The sequence below is a fragment of the Cydia strobilella genome, chromosome 2, assembly GCF_947568885.1.
Source record: "Cydia strobilella chromosome 2, ilCydStro3.1, whole genome shotgun sequence".
NCBI classification, from domain to species: domain Eukaryota; kingdom Metazoa; phylum Arthropoda; class Insecta; order Lepidoptera; family Tortricidae; genus Cydia; species Cydia strobilella.
The window spans coordinates 21,611,783-21,631,080 of NC_086042.1; the positions used below are offsets into that span (position 1 = coordinate 21,611,783).

The 19,298-nt window shown below is 39.1% G+C and overlaps 1 protein-coding gene across 1 annotated transcript in view; it reads left to right on the forward strand.

The window, feature by feature from the left end:
• The first annotated feature begins 2,052 nt into the window (after positions 1–2,052).
• LOC134754064 (glucose transporter type 1-like) overlaps positions 2,053–19,298 on the forward strand; it is a 29,642-nt gene continuing 12,396 nt past the window's right edge. The window contains exon 1 of the mRNA XM_063690139.1: positions 2,053–2,211. The gene's annotated coding sequence lies outside the window, so the exon portion shown is untranslated. The remainder of the gene's footprint in view (positions 2,212–19,298) is intronic.

The following is a 19,298-nucleotide window of genomic DNA, read 5'->3' on the forward strand; positions in this document are numbered from 1 at the left end:
TCAAGGCGCGAAGCCGCGAACGTAAGTGTGGCGGTGAGTTCGCAGATTGTTCACGCCTTCGCGCCTAGTTTCCCGTTTTTTGTCGGTTTATTAGCCCGCGTCAAAGGAGACGCGAAGCGCGAACTGGCAAGACTCCACATTACACACTATTTTGACTCATATGTGGCAAGATAAATAATAATTATATTATATAAAGCGGCTATATTTTACGATTTTACAACAAAATAAAATGGAAAAATAGCTAAATCACGTACGATGCCGATGTCATAGATAACTAGCAGCTTTTCTGCCATCTTGGCGAGAACCAAACTGCGAAATCGCCGTGAAGTTTGCGAGTGTGGAGTCATACGTCAACGTCGCGACATGTTCTCTCCGCGAAGTCGCGCCGCGATTCACGCACATAGTCTGGAGGAACCATGAATCTAGTATAACTGGATCGGTCATGAGGGGTGGGGGAAAAAAACCGAACGGGATAGTCTTATGTATCTTTCAGTAGGAGTAGCAGAGAAAGCGCTGTTATTGTTTGTCCTTGTCATAGTTTCACTTTTCCACCGCTGCCACAACCGAGGTTGTGGCAAACAAATAAGTACGTGACATGTCATGTTTGTTCGTTGCTTGTTTAATTGTTCTGTAATCGGCTGTAATAACCGCTCTGAGCAAAAATATGAGATCATAACCTTTCAGACGCAAGTACGATATTTTACACCTTCCTCTTAACGTAATATGTGAGAATAACATCGTAAAATTACGTTACACAAAGCAATGTAGAATCAATCGATTTCAATAAAAATATCACAATTATTTACGCAAATTAACAAAACATTATTTGTAAAATTATCCGCCCAAATTACTTCTTCTTAATTTAGCTGCATAACAATCATGTTAGGGATACCAGATGAAAATATCATAATTTTATGGGTAATTTTGAAGTTTTTTCGTAAGTACTTCTAATTCCAAAAAAAATAAACAAATGTTGTGAAGTTTTTTTTTTTTACTTTATTTACTAAACATGTTTAGTTTTGTACCACCTGCGCGAATTATAGGAGGTATTTCATTGTTCATACGCCTAAAAAGAACGGCCCATTGACATTTTATTTAACAATTTTTTATACCGTCAAACAAGCTAACTTTGCCTCCAGGATAATCGCCCCAACGTGATATCAAATATTGGGGTAATTTTTACCAATATGGTATCCCCACGTTTATGACGTCATCTATGTCTATCCCTTACGGGCGTACGCGGTAGGCCGCATCTATAGAAATATACTAGATCTATGGGAGGGACCTATAAGCCCGCTCGCGGCGCGAAGCCGCGAACGCGAGTGTGGAGTCGATTTCACTGATTAGCGAACTAGACTCCACGCATGAGTGTGGAGGACCCTTTAAATATATAGTTGATCAAACTATATATATATATATATATATAAACTATAGTTTGTCAAAAGACTGTCTCATTTCAAACAGAGACAGAGAGAATCATACTATCTTTGTCTTACACTAGTACTAGCATCCAAAAGAAAAGGATGAGTATAGTTTTTTTGTTCTTATTTACTGACAAATTGGTTTGACCAACTATACTTATTTTTTAACAATAAAGAAAAAAAATATTTACGTATCACCATGTTTTCACTTTCTGTAATTCTTGATATGTGACAACAAATATCATATTAAATTTTCATCTACCTATGCGAAACGAAAGGTCTTTTTTTTACAATAAAGCTTTATTTTACTAAATCCTTGCTAGACGGTCGCCGACAAGCCCCTCGGGCCGCGTGGCCTTGGTCTGGACGGACCGTGAAGACAGTTGTTTCCAACAAAATAATATAAACATTACCAAGGTCAGACCAAGGTCCAAGGACTAATGTACCAAGGTCAGACGGTCTGAAGGCTTGTTGGCGACCGTCTAGCAAGGCTTAAAAATAGTGAAACTTGCAGCTACTTGATCTATACTTGATCTTTCACATAAATTGATCGGATTGGCTTGATTTCATTGAGAAGTTAACCAATCAAGCTTGATCTTTGCGTTGCATGTCATTGTCATAAGTATTGTGAAGGGAAAGTGAATAATAATTTAACTTACTCAATATTAATCTTGAATTAAAATTGTATACTCCCTTGCTACGACGCCGAATGGCTTTTTGGAACAAGTATTGTGATATGACTGATATGGTTTCGGAGTCACATCCCTGATACTGGCTGATTCTGTTTAAGGTATTGTATTTTTTTAAATTACTGTGCTACGTGTAAAACAACATAATTATTTACATAGTGATTAGTTTTGGTTGATAAGTATTGGAATAAACAGGTTGTTCAAGTTTTTGTTATACCAAAACGCAGTAATAAATTATTTAGTGCATCCATGTAATTTTCTGTTAGGATGGAATTCCTATAAGAATTTGCTTAACAATTATTTAACTACTAAATTAACTACTTATTTAAGGTATAACATAAGCACTACCTTGAAATATAACTACTCAATAGTTTTAGAGATTAGAATGATGAGTCTTAATATTTGTTGTTTTCAGTAATTTTGTTTATAACCTGTAACACCTAGGTTTTTTTATAATAAAATATTTAGGGAGGCGTAAGAAACTTTTGCCTCTGCCTGTTCTCACTTATGGAGCTGAAACCTGGGTTTTCACCAAAGACATACTACGTAAATTGAGCATTGCACAGCGGGCGTTAGAGAGAAAATTGGTGGGGATCACATTGAGAGACTGTAAAACAAATGAATGGCTGAGACAACAGAGCAAAGTCAATGATGTTATAAAACGCGTAGCCAATTTGAAGTGGGAATGGGCTGGTCATATAGCACGGAAGACCGTTTCGTGGAGCAAACGACTACTCGAGTGGCGACCATGGGGGAGAAGAGCGTCCTCAAAGTAGACCCCAGATGCATTGGGACGACGACATTAAGAAGACTGCGGGGAAACAGTGGCTCCAAGTCGCACAGAACAGCGACAAATGGCGCAAAATGAAGGAGGCCTGTGTAGGTGTGTGTGTTGGGTGTCCAAAGGGTAGAAAAAGGCTAAAGAGAGAGAGAGAGAGAGAAGAAACTTTTTAAACTTTGTAAACAATTAAACTTAAAAGTTTAAATTTAGTTACTTTTGAACTAGGGAACAAATCAAATTATTATTTTATGAAATATTTTTTTTGCTTTGTTTTTTTTTCTATTTCAGTTTATAATTTAGTTACTATTTACATTTACATATTATGTTCTCTCTCAGCGCCGGATTTAGAGATCTGGAGGCCCCGGGGCAACAAAGGAGTGGAGGGCTTCTGGCCCCAAATTGTTTTTCCAAAATCTCTATTGTGGGGGCCCCTCTTTTGTGGAGGCCCGGGGCAGTAGCCCCGGTTGTCCTCCCCTAAATCCGGCCCTGTTCTCCCTTAATAGCTTATGGTAATTAATAAATGCATTGTGATTTGATTTTTATAAATTGCCAATAGTGTTATGGCTTTTGTTTATTTTTTTTGTAATATTTAGGTAAAATAACCATGTATGCATGAAATATTACCCATTTTACTGCTGTACATCATAATTTTATTACTTTTGCCTACACAATTAACAAGTACAGTTGACACAGACAATATCAATAGCAACAGAAAAAATGAAGCACATTAAATATCCGCTTATAATAGAAAGTAGGTAGGTTAGGGCCGTTAGGTTTCTTTACATGTCCGAAGGACAAACTACGCAGAAATAGGAACCCCGCGCCAGCGGGGCTCCGTAAAAATAAGTGTTTGGATGGAGATTAGGGAAAAGGTTTTTTTCGAGGAGTTGTTGAGAGGCTGAAATGAGTGTCTTCAATTATTTTTGTAACTTTATTAAAGAAAAAAAAAAAAATGAAAACATCATACATAAATATTGATAAATTGTTTTGCTATTTGCATTTTGTTTTCTTTTTTTTTGCCTGTAGATGATCTGTCTTAAATTTGAATTATTTAGTAAATGTGGCAAAATTGCAGTGCTGGTACTTGCTTCAAAATTCGAAATTATATTAATGTTGCGAATGGTACTTTTGATGTAATAAGTTAAGAATGATTTTCTTGTGTTACTTACCATTTTTTTTAGACGTTATGGAAGTGGACTAGTATGCCTTTAATGCCTTAAATCATTATGGTTCAAAATTGTTATGGTACAAAACGTTATATGAAATTACATTTATAAGTATCGATAAATATGCTTTTAGTTTATATGACATTTGATTCATTATAATTAAAATGTATATGACCAAAAAGTGTATGGCAACTGCGGAGTATGGCATCAAATATTATTATTATTATGTGTATCTCCGTTTTTAAACTCTCGGGTCTTTCGAGCCCGGTCATTTATAAGGCGTGCGTGGGGATATAGATCCAACACGTAGATGCCGTTTGGAGAGATTTGTTGTCATGTAGAACGCCTGTTGGAACCCATTCACGGGTACATCAATAGATATCCGTGAACCGGTTTCAGCAGGCATTGGAAACTATTGTAGAGAGTATGGACAGAGTACTGATCTATGGTTTAAGTTTGGGTGGTTAAAAGACTGGGCTATTACAAAGAAGTCCGGACACCTGCCATAACATTGCTTGCACAAGTTATCGAGGCAGGCGGTGACTCGCCACTCGTTAGATGGGCACCTGATGCGCCATCGTAAAGATGGCCAGACGCAACACCGGAGTGAGCGGCTCAGGGGTGTCGAGAGGTGTGCTGCGCTTTCTCCGAAGTTACTCGCGGCGTTATGCCCTTTAACACTTCCACCCCTGGAAAACTCTTACGACTCCCCTCTGGACGGCAAATGAAGGCAAGCCAGAGCTGAGAGTCCTGCGGGTCCCCTTGTCCCTTATTATTATGTGTATCTCCGTTTTAAAACTCGGGTCTTTCGAGCCCGGTCATTTATAAGGCGTGCGTGGGGATATAGATCCAACACGTAGAGGCCGTTTGGAGAGATTTGATGTCATGTAGAACGCCTGCTGGAACCCATTTACGGGTACATCAATAGATACCCGTGAACCGGTTTCACCAGGCATTGGAAGCTATTGTAGAGAATATGGACAGAGTACTGGTCTATGGTTTAAGTTTGGGTGGAAAAAAGACTGGGCTATTACAAAGAAGTCCGGACACCTGCCATAACATTGCTTGCACAAGTTATCGAGGCAGGCGGTGACTCGCCACTCGTTAGATGGGCACCTGATACGCCATCGTAAAGACGGCCAGGCGCAACACCGGAGTGGGCGGCTCAGGGGTGTCGAGAGGTGTGCTGCGCTTTCTCCGAAGTTACTCGCGGCGTTATGCCCTTTAACACTTCCACCCCTGGAAAACTCTTACGACTCCCCTCTGGACGGCAAATGAAGGCAAGCCAGAGCTGAGAGTCCTGCGGGTCCCCTTGTCCCTTATTATTATGTGTATCTCCGTTTTAAAACTCGGGTCTTTCGAGCCCGGTCATTTATAAGGCGTGCGTGGGGATATAGATCCAACACGTAGAGGCCGTTTGGAGAGATTTGATGTCATGTAGAACGCCTGCTGGAACCCATTTACGGGTACATCAATAGATACCCGTGAACCGGTTTCACCAGGCATTGGAAGCTATTGTAGAGAATATGGACAGAGTACTGGTCTATGGTTTAAGTTTGGGTGGAAAAAAGACTGGGCTATTACAAAGAAGTCCGGACACCTGCCATAACATTGCTTGCACAAGTTATCGAGGCAGGCGGTGACTCGCCACTCGTTAGATGGGCACCTGATACGCCATCGTAAAGACGGCCAGGCGCAACACCGGAGTGGGCGGCTCAGGGGTGTCGAGAGGTGTGCTGCGCTTTCTCCGAAGTTACTCGCGGCGTTATGCCCTTTAACACTTCCACCCCTGGAGCATATAGCTCTTACGACTCCCCTCTGGACGGCCAATGAAGGCAAGCCAGAGTTGAGAGTCCTGCTGGTCCCCTTGGGGTCCACTCCGACCGACGAAGACACGCCGGAGACGGAGACCCTGACCGACTCTCTGGAGCACTCGGGTCCGTGGGGTCGTCACTCCCCAACAGCTCGCCACAAGCTGCCCTGCGGGCTTATTATTATTATTATTATTTATTATTATTTAATAAGCAGGCAGGCAGTTATGGCAACTGATATGGCCTGTATCCAGTAATCATAAAGATATATATCATGAACGAGTATTAGATGTAGTGTTATGCTTGTCTAATTTATTTTTAAACTGGTTCACATTTTGTGCTGAAACTACGTCTTCCGGGAGTTTGTTCCAAGCCCTTACTACTCGGTTGCTCAGAAAGTGTTTGTAAGGGTTACTGTGAGACCTATGCCTTTCTAGCTTTAAGTGATGACCTCTTATGGCTATGACACAAGATGATTGACACATGATTATGACACAAGTTGTTATGCGTATCAAAGATATGACTCATTTGTATGCAACCCAATATTGGCCCAGTGAAATTAAGGGTTTCACCTCGGAATGAGAGATAATAAGCTGGAAACTCGTATTCACCTTTGTTATGACGTATTAAAGGTTCTCTTAAAAATCGACGCATAGATCGTGTGCGCGTCATTAGTTATTCAAGGTCAAATGTCATACAAATCGGTTTTTCGCGGACATCAAAATTTCTATAGCTCCCATGTAATTTACATGTAGGTAAGCATTGTTGAACATATAATTTGCGACAAGTTAGGTATCAAACATTCTTTAATGCGATTAGCCGTTTTCAAGATATACGGCATAGAAGACGCAGCGGCCAGCCAAACGCACTATGACGCTAGGTTCGCTGGTAATCTCTGTAAATAATACATTCTATAAAAACTTTTATAAAAAAAAAGGTAAACCGACTTCAAAAAGGATGAAATAAAATATGATCCTTTTAAGGGTTCCGTGTTTAAGTATATGCGTTACCAACTGATATGATTGAAGTCGGTGCCAAGCCAAGTAGTAACAATACCAGTCAAAAAGAATGAGCTTTATGTATATAAATCCCATTACAACTGTACAAATATTATAAACGTGAAAGTAATTCTGTCTGCCTCTTTGTTACCTTTTCATGGCTAAATAACTGAACCGCTTTAGCTGAAATTTGTCATGAAGCTTCCTTGAATTGTTTTTTATTTTGAAATGTAGTCCTCTGGATAAGCGACAGAAAATAACTCAGTCCCAATCCCACACTTGCGTGCTATGGACTGTTCAAGATTTAGTAAGAAATGCTCTTTAAAAAATACGACGATATAAACGCATTAGATTTACACTAATGTGCCGACAAGCATGGTACGAACTGCGCCAAGAAGGTTCAACCGTGTGTTCTGTTCTGAGGTGTGTTCTTAAATACCTACAGAAAGTTCGTTTATTGTCGTCGTGTAACGCTGCGTCTTACATAGGCGAACAGTCGCGAACGCGAAGCCGGCCCAAGGCGTTCGCGTTCGCAAAGAGATCGCCCACGTAGGACACTTCTATAGGTATCAAAGGATTAATTAAGACGCCGTGCCGCGCCGCTTAGCGTTAGCGTGTTTTTCGCCTACGTAGTACGCTGCGTTAGGCAATCCAACGTACATACTTATATAGCCGCAGCCTTATCGAATTGCACCAAAATCACTATGAATATATATATGGTTCAAAATTTGGCTTGGCACCGACTTCAAACATATCTGTTGGTAACGCATATACTTAAACACGGAACCCTTAAAAGGATCATATTTTATTTCATCCTTTTTGAAGTCGGTTTACCTTTTTTTTAATAAAAGTTTTTATTTTTTCATTTTTAGTTTTGACATTGTTAAGAGCGTGACGCATGAATGAAAAACATAATCGTGTATAACTCTAAATTCGTAAACTTTATTAAATAATCAGAATTTTCCTCGAGTCCGTCTGGGAAATCATTCCTGTCACTAAATCCATTCTCCGCCCCGCCACTGTCCCAATCCCTCAAACCCCCCGATCACTCAACCTCACAGCACATCAACCCCTGATCACTGAACCCCTCGACCCTAAACCACCAACCCCTAACCCCAGACCCCTTAACTCCTAACCCTAACCCCCAATCCCTTAACTACCAACCCCTCAGTCCCCGACCCATCAACTCACCTCCCCTCAACCCCCAAACCCCCCAAATACTAATACCCGCTACCTTCACCTCTCACACCTACCCCTCACTTCTCAGTCTCTTTGGTTGTTTCCAACACTACCTACATCAAAAATCATAATACACATACGAGGGAAGTTCGACATTTCGTCCGTTGTATTAGTCATGTTATTGTTTCTATGTAAAAACATAGTTAAGGAAGAGCGGTGTCTCCCGACACAGGCATTCTTATGCTTACTGGGCGGCTCCATCCCTTTAAATCATTATGTAGTGCTAATTTATTAAATAAAGAATTTTTGTATTTTTATTAATTTTTTTGTAGTCTTCATCATCAGTAGCCTTACCACGAGATTGACATTGATATATTCGCTATCGTGTGCGTAACTTACTGTTTATGCATCTCGCTCGTACTGGCATATTAGTGTACAAAGTTACGAAGACGCTAGCGAATATTTAGTGTCAAACTCGTGGTTAGGCTACAGTTGCACTACATCAAATTGGTGGTTTTTGGGAGGAAATGCTTGAGTTACTTTAGAAAACACCAAAATCACCATACACGTGCCTTTAAAAATTGAGGAGTTCCCTCAATTCCTCACGGATTCCATCATCAGATCAAAACAAAAAATGTTACGAAAACACCTTGGAGGTAACTTCTTTAAAAACAGAAAAAGAATTACTCAAATCGGATCATGGGTGCCGGAGTAATCACTGAAATCATTATCATCAAAACAATCATCATCATCAGCTCCACTTCATCAAATTGGTGGTTTTCGAGAGAAAATGCTCGAGTTTCTTAAGAAAACACCGAAATCACCATACATGTGCCTTCAAGAATTGAGGAGTTCCCTCAATTCCTCATGGATCCCATCATCAGAACAGCACCAGATTAATGTGGGACCACCTTGGAGGTAGTTCCTTTCAAACACAAAAAGAATTGTTCAAGTCGGACCACGGGTCTCGGAGTAATCGCTGAACATCCTACATTAAAAAAATCATCATCACTATCATCAAAACAATCATCATCATCAGGTCCACTTCATAAAATTGGTCGTTTTCGAGAGAAAATGCTCAAGTTGCTTATGAAAACACCCAAATCACCATACATGTGCCTTTAAAAATTGAGGAGTTCCCTTAATTCCTCAGGGATCCCATCATCAGATCAGAACCAGATTAATATGGGACCAACTTGGAAGTAGCTCCTTTCGAACAAAAATTAATTACTCAAATCGGACCACGGGTCTCGGAGTAATCGGTGCATACATAAAAAAAAAAAAAAAAAAATTGCCACAACCGAATACAGAACCTCCTCCTTCTATAAAATTGAAGTCGGTTAAAAAGGTTTTTTAATCGTTAAAATGACATTTGTGGGTCATACATATATTTTAAAACAAAACTGCCCCTCCTGTGGACATTAGTTAACAGCTTGTGTGCATATACATATGTAATTATTTTATGACATAGTTTAATATAAAAAGGGTACCCCTTTACACAGGTTTAATTAGGAAAATAAGCTTTATAGCGTTTAACTTTAGGTATTTACAGGAGAGAGGTAGATTTTAAGCAAAGAGAATATAATATTATAGAGCGGTACTGTCATAGTAAATTTGTAACCACAGTAAATTCACTGCCATCTATCGACACACTTTAAAACTAAAAATGAAGATTTATAAAAATACGATAAAATGTATTTAAATATATAAATGATTTTTTTTTATTTGCATTAATTATTTTTATTATTTTGACCCATGTTCTTTTACTGATATGCGTTAAAATTGTTAAATAACAAACGAAACCGTCAACGTCATCTATCCGAGTGTAGGCCAAAGGTAGTAGCGACTTTTTTTTTTTATACTACGTCGGTGGCAAACAAGCATACGGCCCGCCTGATGTTAAGCAGTCTCCATAGCCTATGTACGCCTGCAACTCCAGAGGAGTTACATGCGCGTTGCCGACCCTAACACTCCTCTCCCTCGAGCTCTGGCAACCTTACTCACCGGCAGGAACACAACACTATTAGTAGGGTCTAGTGTTATTTGGCTGCGGTTTTCTGTAAGGTGGAGGTACCTCCCCAGTTGGGCTCTGCTCTAGATCTGGAATGACATCCGCTGTCCTGTGCCCTACCACACAAAGCGAGATGTCATTCACAGTGCCCATACCTCTCTTTTGGACGTAGTTTAAGGACACCCGGGTCCGTACATCTGATCTAGAATCAAATTTTCTTGATTTTCGAGGCACGTTTTTTCCTTAGACTGTATCCATCTATTACGGAGTTATATCTATCTTTGTTTTAAGTAATAATAATACAAAAAAAATATTTTCACAAACTTTTATTTAACTGTTCGCTGTTCGTATGTAACTATGAAACTTGGCTACTAAATTTGCCAACCATTTCTCGGCTACTTAGTGGTTTCAGATTGAGGTAAAATTTGGCATACATTATAAAAGACCGACAATGTAATGACATCGAGCTGATCTGTTGATGGGAACCGTAGATGGCCATAGAGTTCCTATGTTCCTGTGATAAAATGACTCTATCTCATGGAGTTAAGATTTGTTACAATCATCTAGAAGAGTAGTCGATGACCGTGAAACAAAGATTACCATTTGAGATAAAAAAAATAAAAACGAGATTACAAGAAAGGGAACCGCCTTCAAAAAACCGACCCACTGAAAAGCACAATTTTTTTTTATATATCCCCTTATCCTTGTCCAGTCAAGCGGTTCCAAAATTTCATCTAAATCGGTTTCAGCAAATCAAATTCGACGATAGGTATACCGATAGCAGCGCCACCTACCGGGCCCAATTGGTTTTTCAAACCATCCATGTATACTTAAACCTTCTCTAAAATGTAACAAACAATTTTCTGAAAACCGCATCAAAATCGGTTCAGCTAAACGCGAGATAATCGCGAACAAATATACATACATACAAAAATACGGGTAAAACTGATAATCTCCTTTTTTTAAGGCGGTAAAAAAATTGATCGATCCACCTGCAACGTAGGCACACGACGTCGAGTCGGTTAACTTAAACAGTAGATGCCTATGTTTTCCCAAACCTGAGTTCCACTAGGTACAGCCAGAGTTTAGCATCAGCTCTATCTTGGGTACTGCTCTCACAAGTCCTCATCAAGGCCTGTCAGATGTCCAAAACATATTGTGCCTATGTTGCGCCAAACCTGTGTAGCCGCCGTGCAGGTCTCGGCGACAAATAAAAAGACTTCGATTTGAAGTAAACTTATAATCTTGAATAGGTGCTGGTTACGTTACAAGGTACAGTTGACGAAAACGGTTAAAGGGTGTAGAAGTGGTGGTTTGAAAGTATGGAGGCTGATGCGAAATTTGAATAGTAAAAAGGTAGTTTAAATTTAGGTGCCTCTAATTGGCCGCGATACAAGTTATGTGGAGCGCTCCTATTGGTGCTTTTAAAAAAGCCTCCGCATACTAACCGAGCCCGACGGCTGCGTTTAGCTACTGCAAATACAAATAAAAGGTTGCGTTCGAAACACCTGAGTTCCACTTGGTACAGCCAGGGTTCAGCATCAGCTCAGCTCCATGTATACTAAAACCTTCTCCAGAATGTAGCAATAACAAACACTTTTCTGAAAACCGCATCAAAATCGATGCATGTCCCCTATGCAACAGGGGAGATGGTTTTTCACGTCCGCCACGTTGGATTTTAAAATCGTTGTTGTTTTCGTAATCAGCAACCCGATAAACCATAGAAACGATACCCATGTTGATTTTCAGACTGTCACCATATTTCCCCTATATATTTTCTTAGGGGTTGAATTTTCAATAAAACCTGAAACACGTGTTTATTAATTTATCGTTAGGAATACTCCTGTGAAGTTTCGAATAAAATAGTCTTAACTAATTTTGTTTCCCCATACAAACTTTGGACCCCCATTTCACCCCCTTGGGAGGTGAATTTTGAAAAATCCTTTCTTAGTGCACCCCTAGACCTTATAAGAAACATACGTGCCAAATTTGGAATCTAGGACCAGCGGTTTGGGCTGTGTGTTTATATGTCAATCAGTCAGTCAGTTTCTTCTGTTATATATTTAGATAAAGGTGATAAACTGTATAGAAGGTATTATTCACCGATATTTACGATTGACCTTGCCTCATGTCTGATCACTGCGCTTTCTGTGCCCTATATCTTGAAAATGGCTCATCTCATGAAAAAATGTTTGGTACCTAACATATCGCAAATTTTATGCTCTACAACTCTTACCTACATGTAAATAACATTGGAGCTATAGACATTTTGATATCCGCGAAAAACCGATTTGTATGACATTTGACCTTGAATAACTTCTGACGCGCACACGATCTATAACGAAGGTGTATAAGAGTTTCCAGCTTATTAGCTCTCATTCCGAGGTTGACCCCCTTTTTAGGCTTAAAATGACTGGGCCATATGGACCCATAAATATTATAAACCAGTTACGCCGACAGTCGAAAAAAAAAAGTTTTAGTGTGGCACGTGATAGGTACACGAAAAGTGGGTTTTTTTTGCTTAAACCCTAATATAGTGTAGGGTGTCATTGGATAGGTCTTTCAAAACGAATATGGATCTTTAAGTTTTTTAAAAACATAATAAATTTTTGGAAATAGGTAATCGCACTGATAGAAAAAAAAGTCCCTCCCCTCCAAATTTTGTACCATATAACTAAAAAATATGAAAAAAATCGTGAAAGTAATGCTTAGGAAAACTATAGCGAACCTGATCTGTTAAGCCGTTGTTGAGTTTTTACAAAAAGTCTAATTTGACAGAAGGGTAACTACGGAACTCTGCACTGAGCATGGCCCGACTTGCTCTTGGCCGGTTCTTTAGTCGTAAAAATACCTACATAAATAATGTCTCGTGATCAGAGTATAATAATATAATAATGATTGTAATTTCTTTTCTGACCGGAAAGTAGGTCGTCTACTCGTATTGCAGGAATCTTATTTATTCATTGGAATTCCTTGACTTTCACTCCGGAAGTGCCTTTAGCCTTAGCTGCCAATAGGGCAATTTAGCTTTTCTATTTGATCAATATAGGTCATACAGATGACAGATAAATAGAAGTGAGAATATTAAAAATACAGTGATACGCATAGCAATGTGGAAGAACGGCGTTAGTCTCGGGTAGTACTATTAGTTATTCTGTGGTCTCGGTAATACTAATATATTCGATCTTATCCTATATAATTGTTGTACAGTCAGCTGCAGAGAAAAGGTACCCCCTCTGCATAAAAGTTTGTATGCAAAGGTGCGAAGCGTATAGTATTGGCTTACTGTATATATAAATACACTTAATTTAAAATATATATATGATCCTTGGTCCAAAAGACAAATACATGACCTGATAGCTACGGGTAGATGAAAATATAGCGTAGCGTAGACTAGACCGCTGGAGCTGTCCTTTCCTTCTCTTTTTTTCGGGGTAGCTAGGCGTAACGCGTGGTTATTAGGGCGTTACATGTTACATCAGCTTAGTTTGAGTTTGACCCAAGGATTAATCGTGGCAAGCGGCGACGCCAGAGACATGAGTGCAAGTTGCTCTATATGTTGCAGTCACTATTTATCCCACTATTAGACGTAGAATTATATTCGCGCAAATAAAAACAACCGAGTAAGTAGTCGGCCTCACATCACATTTAATGTTTACATAATACGTATAAGTAATCGCCTTGATGTAGCACCTATTCATGTTAAACAACAAATTCTTAAAGTTATTTACGTCTCTGTACGATAATTATAATGCTATTATATTATAGTCCGCAAAAAAATGTATAGGTAATTCGTCGCGGAAACGCCAAAGCTGATGTCACCTTGCCGGCTGGATTTGTCTTCGTTGCTCGCCAAGCGTATCATCTCAGGAAAACCAGGATAAGTGAGATCTTGGTTGCGCATAGTTGTTACGGATCTGGAGGTCCCTCTATTGGGATTGAATTGAATTGAATAGCAGTTCTGGAAATAATACTTATTTAGACTCGCTCTGTTCGCAGTGACAATGGTGACTTATCCCGCAACAATTACCCTGCTTACCATCAGGCGGGCCGTATGCTTGATTGCCACCGACGTGGTATAAAAAAAAATTTACAATATTTATCTAATAATATCTGGGAGACCGAGCTTTGCTCGGAAAACACATAAAAACCGGCCAAGTGCAAGTCGGACTCGCGCACGAAGGGTTCCGTGCCATTACGGAAAAAAAAACAGCAAAAAAATCACGTTTGTTGTATGGGAGCCCCATTTAAATATTTATTTTATTCTGTTTTTAGTATTTGTTGTTATAGCGGCAACAGAAATACATTATCTGTGAAAATTTCAACTGTCTAGCTATCACGGTTCATGAGATACAGCCTGGTGACAGACGGACAGACGGACGGACAGCGGAGTCTTAGTAATAGGGTCCCGTTTTTACCCTTTGGGTACGGAACCCTAAAAACAGACATAAGACTTAGCAAGATCGATTTTTCGCCCCCGAAAACCCCCATATATTTAGCAAATTTCGTCAATCAATCAATCAATTTATTTTGCTATAATAAGGGTTGGTTTACAGGTGTTATTACAATAAGTATTTTTATGTACACTCCTTAATTAGCCATAATCTATAGCATGCAAAATATTCACATTTATTTACATATGTACAAATACAATTTAAACTTGACTAAAAAATAAATAATATTATCAGCCAATTAATAAATATTTCTAACCTTATTGCATTATAATATACATTAATATAGCAAAAAATCATTCAATTTATAAAATCTGCGTTCTAAAAGCCACCCACGTATTTTTTATTAAATTGGTTATCGGGCACTTCTTTAAGCGGTTGTGGTATTTTATTATATATGTTTAAACACATCACCGTACAATTCTTCTTAAATCGGCTTGTTTTTTACACGACTGCCCAAAAAAAGGAGTGTACTTATTGTTTTTGTTGTTTGTCCACCACAAGTCGGTTACAATTCCTTGTGTTCCGTGGAAATAAATCACTAGCAGTCTTAAAAAGTGTTCTGTGCTTTCTTACAAATTTAGACACTTCTTCAATACCTATATAAACATGCCCTTGGTAATATACCCAATCTAAAAAATAAGGGTTTACATGATTCCAAAGGACTAACTCCACATATAGCACGAATACATCTTTTTTGGGCAACAAACACTCTCTAAATGTCACCACCATTGCCCCAAATAATCAAGCCATATCTTAGTACAGATTCAACATATCCATCGTAGGCGGCCATAACTGTTTTGTGATCTGTCGTTTTTCTTAATCTACGAAGGACATATACAAATCTATTAATCTTATTACACACACTATTTATCTGGTTCTCAAAATCGTTAGAGCCGTGTCCGAGATCCCCGAAATATATATACTTAGATAGACAGATATATACAAGAATTGCTCGTTTAAAAGTATAAGATTCGCCAATCACCACACATTTAGCTGCTGTATTTGTCCAAATATGGCTACCAGCTACCACACTTTCGTTTGCGATACCCAAGAAAGATATGCAACACCAAAGATTTGGCAAATACGGCCATGAAGTCATATCTTTGTGCATGCTAATAATGCTAATATCATACTATGTATAGGTATACACACTGGTACAGCTATATGATATTCAGCATGTAATTGAACGTTTTATAAAACGTTCTATTTTATAATCTACTGTAAAGTACGTTACGATTGTTATGAACCGATTTTGCATGTATACCTAAATGTAGCCTAATGTAGCCTTAAAGTTTATAGTTTATAATGGCTTATTATTTTTGTATGTGGGTACTTTTGCACATTGTAGTTTTTTCTCCGTCACCCGTTGACCACGGACGCTGTAAAGGGTTCGAAACGTCGGGATGTATTATAAATTTAATATACGCGATATAATTCGATTTCATTATAGTTTTATTTCATAAGTAACTATCGCGGTAACCGAAGACAATACTACTTACTGTAAAGTACTCAAATAAATCGATTTATATTCTAGAAAGTTCTGTGTGCAAAATAGTATTTTATACAATAGTGATATAATATAGAGCTCTTCAGTCGAGTACCGTGTTTAAGCAACGAAGCTTGCTGAGTTGCTTAAGTAAGGTACGAGATTGAAAAGATTATATCACTATAGTATATAATACTTTTTCTACGAGACCAAAAAACAATACTTTCAACTAGTAGAATCATATGGGTAAACAAACCAAAAGTATACAGCTAAGATACGCGAGCTGCCGCAGCCCGCGATACCTTCATACTCGTACGCGCCCCGGCCTATGGAGACTAACAAGCAACGCTAAGCGGTTTTCGTAGGGTATGGATGTTGCTATATGAAGGGTGTCACATGCGCGTTTCTGACTTATGAAGCAATTGTTGCACTTTAACATACATTAAGGAATTACAGTTTTAATAATATGAAAAAAAACTTTTTCATAAATATGTCACATAGCGAGTTTTGTTTGGGTCATAAATAACCTCTAAGTGTCTTACCATTACATGGTTAGATTTAATTGTTAAGGACCCTATACATTTTTTGTTCTTTATCGTCACATGGCTATTTAATAATATGATGTGAGCGTTCAATAAAACAGAAAAAAATGCTATGTAAGTCAATATAATTGAATTTTAATCGTGAATTAATAATCTACGTACTTTTTTATTATAACAGTAAAGCTGTTTCAGTCAATATCTTTGAACTAAATATGTTTACCTAGGTAACTCATTTAAATTGGTTTGATAATTATTTGCCAGCCCAATAAGTAATCAAATAATATACATATATACGAAGCAAGGAGAAAAACGATAAAAAAACTATTTTTTCTAGTTTTGTAATCAAAATGTTGCCTTTAAAATCTTGAAATGTAAAAAGTCTCATCTCTTTAAGGACTCTCTTCTTTCTGCCCTTATCCCACATTATGTGGGGTAGGCACAACAAGTTTTTCTCTTCCATTCTCCTCTATCTTTGGTCACCTCAGCACTCACTCCTTTCTTTCTCATATCCTCTTTCACACAATCCATCCATCGTTTTTTGGGTCTACCATCCGCTCTCCGTCCATCAGCATTCATCCCTAACATTGTTTTGCCTATGTGACATTCATCTTTCCTCATTACATGCCCATACCACGGCGCGAACCTATATACTACTCCTCATCTTCTCCGTTACCGGTGCTACTTTCAAACTTCCCCTTATATACTTATTCAACAGTCAAATATCAGATGACAGTCTCATAATGGACTGTCATTGGTTTTCTCCTGCATTACTTTGTTAAGTAAGTAATCACAGTGAAGTTAGGTTGTTTTCATGATTCAAGTTGTCAAAAAATGGGTGATAATTAGAGGCTCTGGTACTCGCCGATGCGCACAGGGAGAGGGTCAGGTGCAGGGCCCTAAATGAATTCCCTGCACCCGATGAACTGCCGAGGACGCGTCAACAAGGGCACGAACGGATGCAGCAAAGCTAGAAGGACGACCTGGAGGACTTTCGCTACGGATCTCATACCATAGAGGCACACTGCAGTCAAGAATGCAATCGTTGGGCCGTAGAGTGTCGCACCATGACGGCGGCTCTTGGATTAGGGAACGTTTCGCTGCGCAACGTATTAATGACTATGTTGGGCAGCGAAAGGAAATGGAACGCAGTTGCCTTCTACTACACCGTCATTTCAAGGAAGGAGGCCGCGGAAACGGAGCGTGAGAGTAGGAGCTGAAGACGCAGACGGCGGTGAAGAAGATGGGCACAATTTGCTGTCCGCCTAAACCCCTAGCAGGGCCAGCGGGCTGTGGGGGTCCGCACTACACGGCGCTACACGATTGGCAGTGGGTCAAGCGTCAATGACTCTCCTTTCCAGCGGTGTGGGTACTCCGGAGTAAGATAAGCCAGGGCCGCTGGAAGGAGTAGAATCTCAGGCATCCCGCACCTCCTTGAAAACGGCCAGAAGGGTGAGCGCCGGAGTGGCTTTTAGTGGGTATATCTCCTTTTCTCCTCTTACTAGGAGCGGATGGTTGCAGGAGGGAGTCCCACATATCCAAATGCCTCCCCAAGCCGGAGGGCCTTTGTCAACAAAAAAAAAAAGATTATTAAGGAATTCCAAAAAGTTGAGTTTTAAATAATTTCCGAAATAAACCTGCAATCAATTAAAAGTCGGGCTTTTGAAAATATAGACAAAAAATATTAAGGTCAACTCTTCTTCCTCGCGTTATCCAGGCATTTTGCCACGGTTCATGGGACCCTGGGGTCTGCTTGACAACAGAACTAATCCCTAGTTTTTACGAAAGCGACTGCCATCTGACCTTCCAACCCAGAGGGGAAACTAGGCCTTATTGGGATTAGTCCGGTTTCCTCACTATGTTTTCCTTCACCGAAAAGCGACTGGTACATATCAAATGATATTTCGTACATAAGTTCCGAAAAACTCATTGGTACGAGCGTGGGTTAGAACCCGCGACCTCCGGATTGAAAGTCGCACGCTCTTACAGCTAGGCCACTAGCGCTTCACATGAAATAATCATGTTTAGTAGGGACCTGTATACAACTTGAGGGTAGATAATAGTTTAATATACGGTAGACTCGATTGTTATAAGAAAATCCCGCTATGTATAGTAAAACGCACAGTCTAGAAACATAACATCGACTGCAACTAGTATAAAAATATCGCTATGTGCGAGAAACTACATATCGGGAGCAATAGCATCTAATCATTTTTAAATAAACTTGTAGAAAATATCGCTATGTGTCAAGCATCACATAGCGAGCACACGTCTGTAATTGCTGTTCAAATAAGCTAATGTAGTTATGTGATTTATTCCAATTAGCGATTATAGGAAGAGCATTCATTGTATGGGCGTCACATACCTACATTTGATAAATCCTTAAATATTGAAATAAGCGCCACGCTGTTTTTGGAGCATATGCGTATAGAAATAAGGTTCAAAATGGCATTAAAACCGAAAAATCGTTAAAAATCACATAGCGACTTTTGTACGCGCAGCGACGCTATCCAACTTTGAAAAGAGTAGTGTTAAATATGAAGTTGTAATACACAGATTTTTATTTTTTATTTTTTTATTTATTTAAACTTTATTGCACAGTAAGAATATACAGTGACAAAAGGCGGACTTAATGCTACACAGCATTCTCTACCAGTCAACCTTTAGGCCAAACAGAGAAACATAGTTGGTGCGGGGTATGTAAAGAACACTAAAACTAAATGCTTTAATAGACACAAATATAAATGTAATATGTAGATAAAA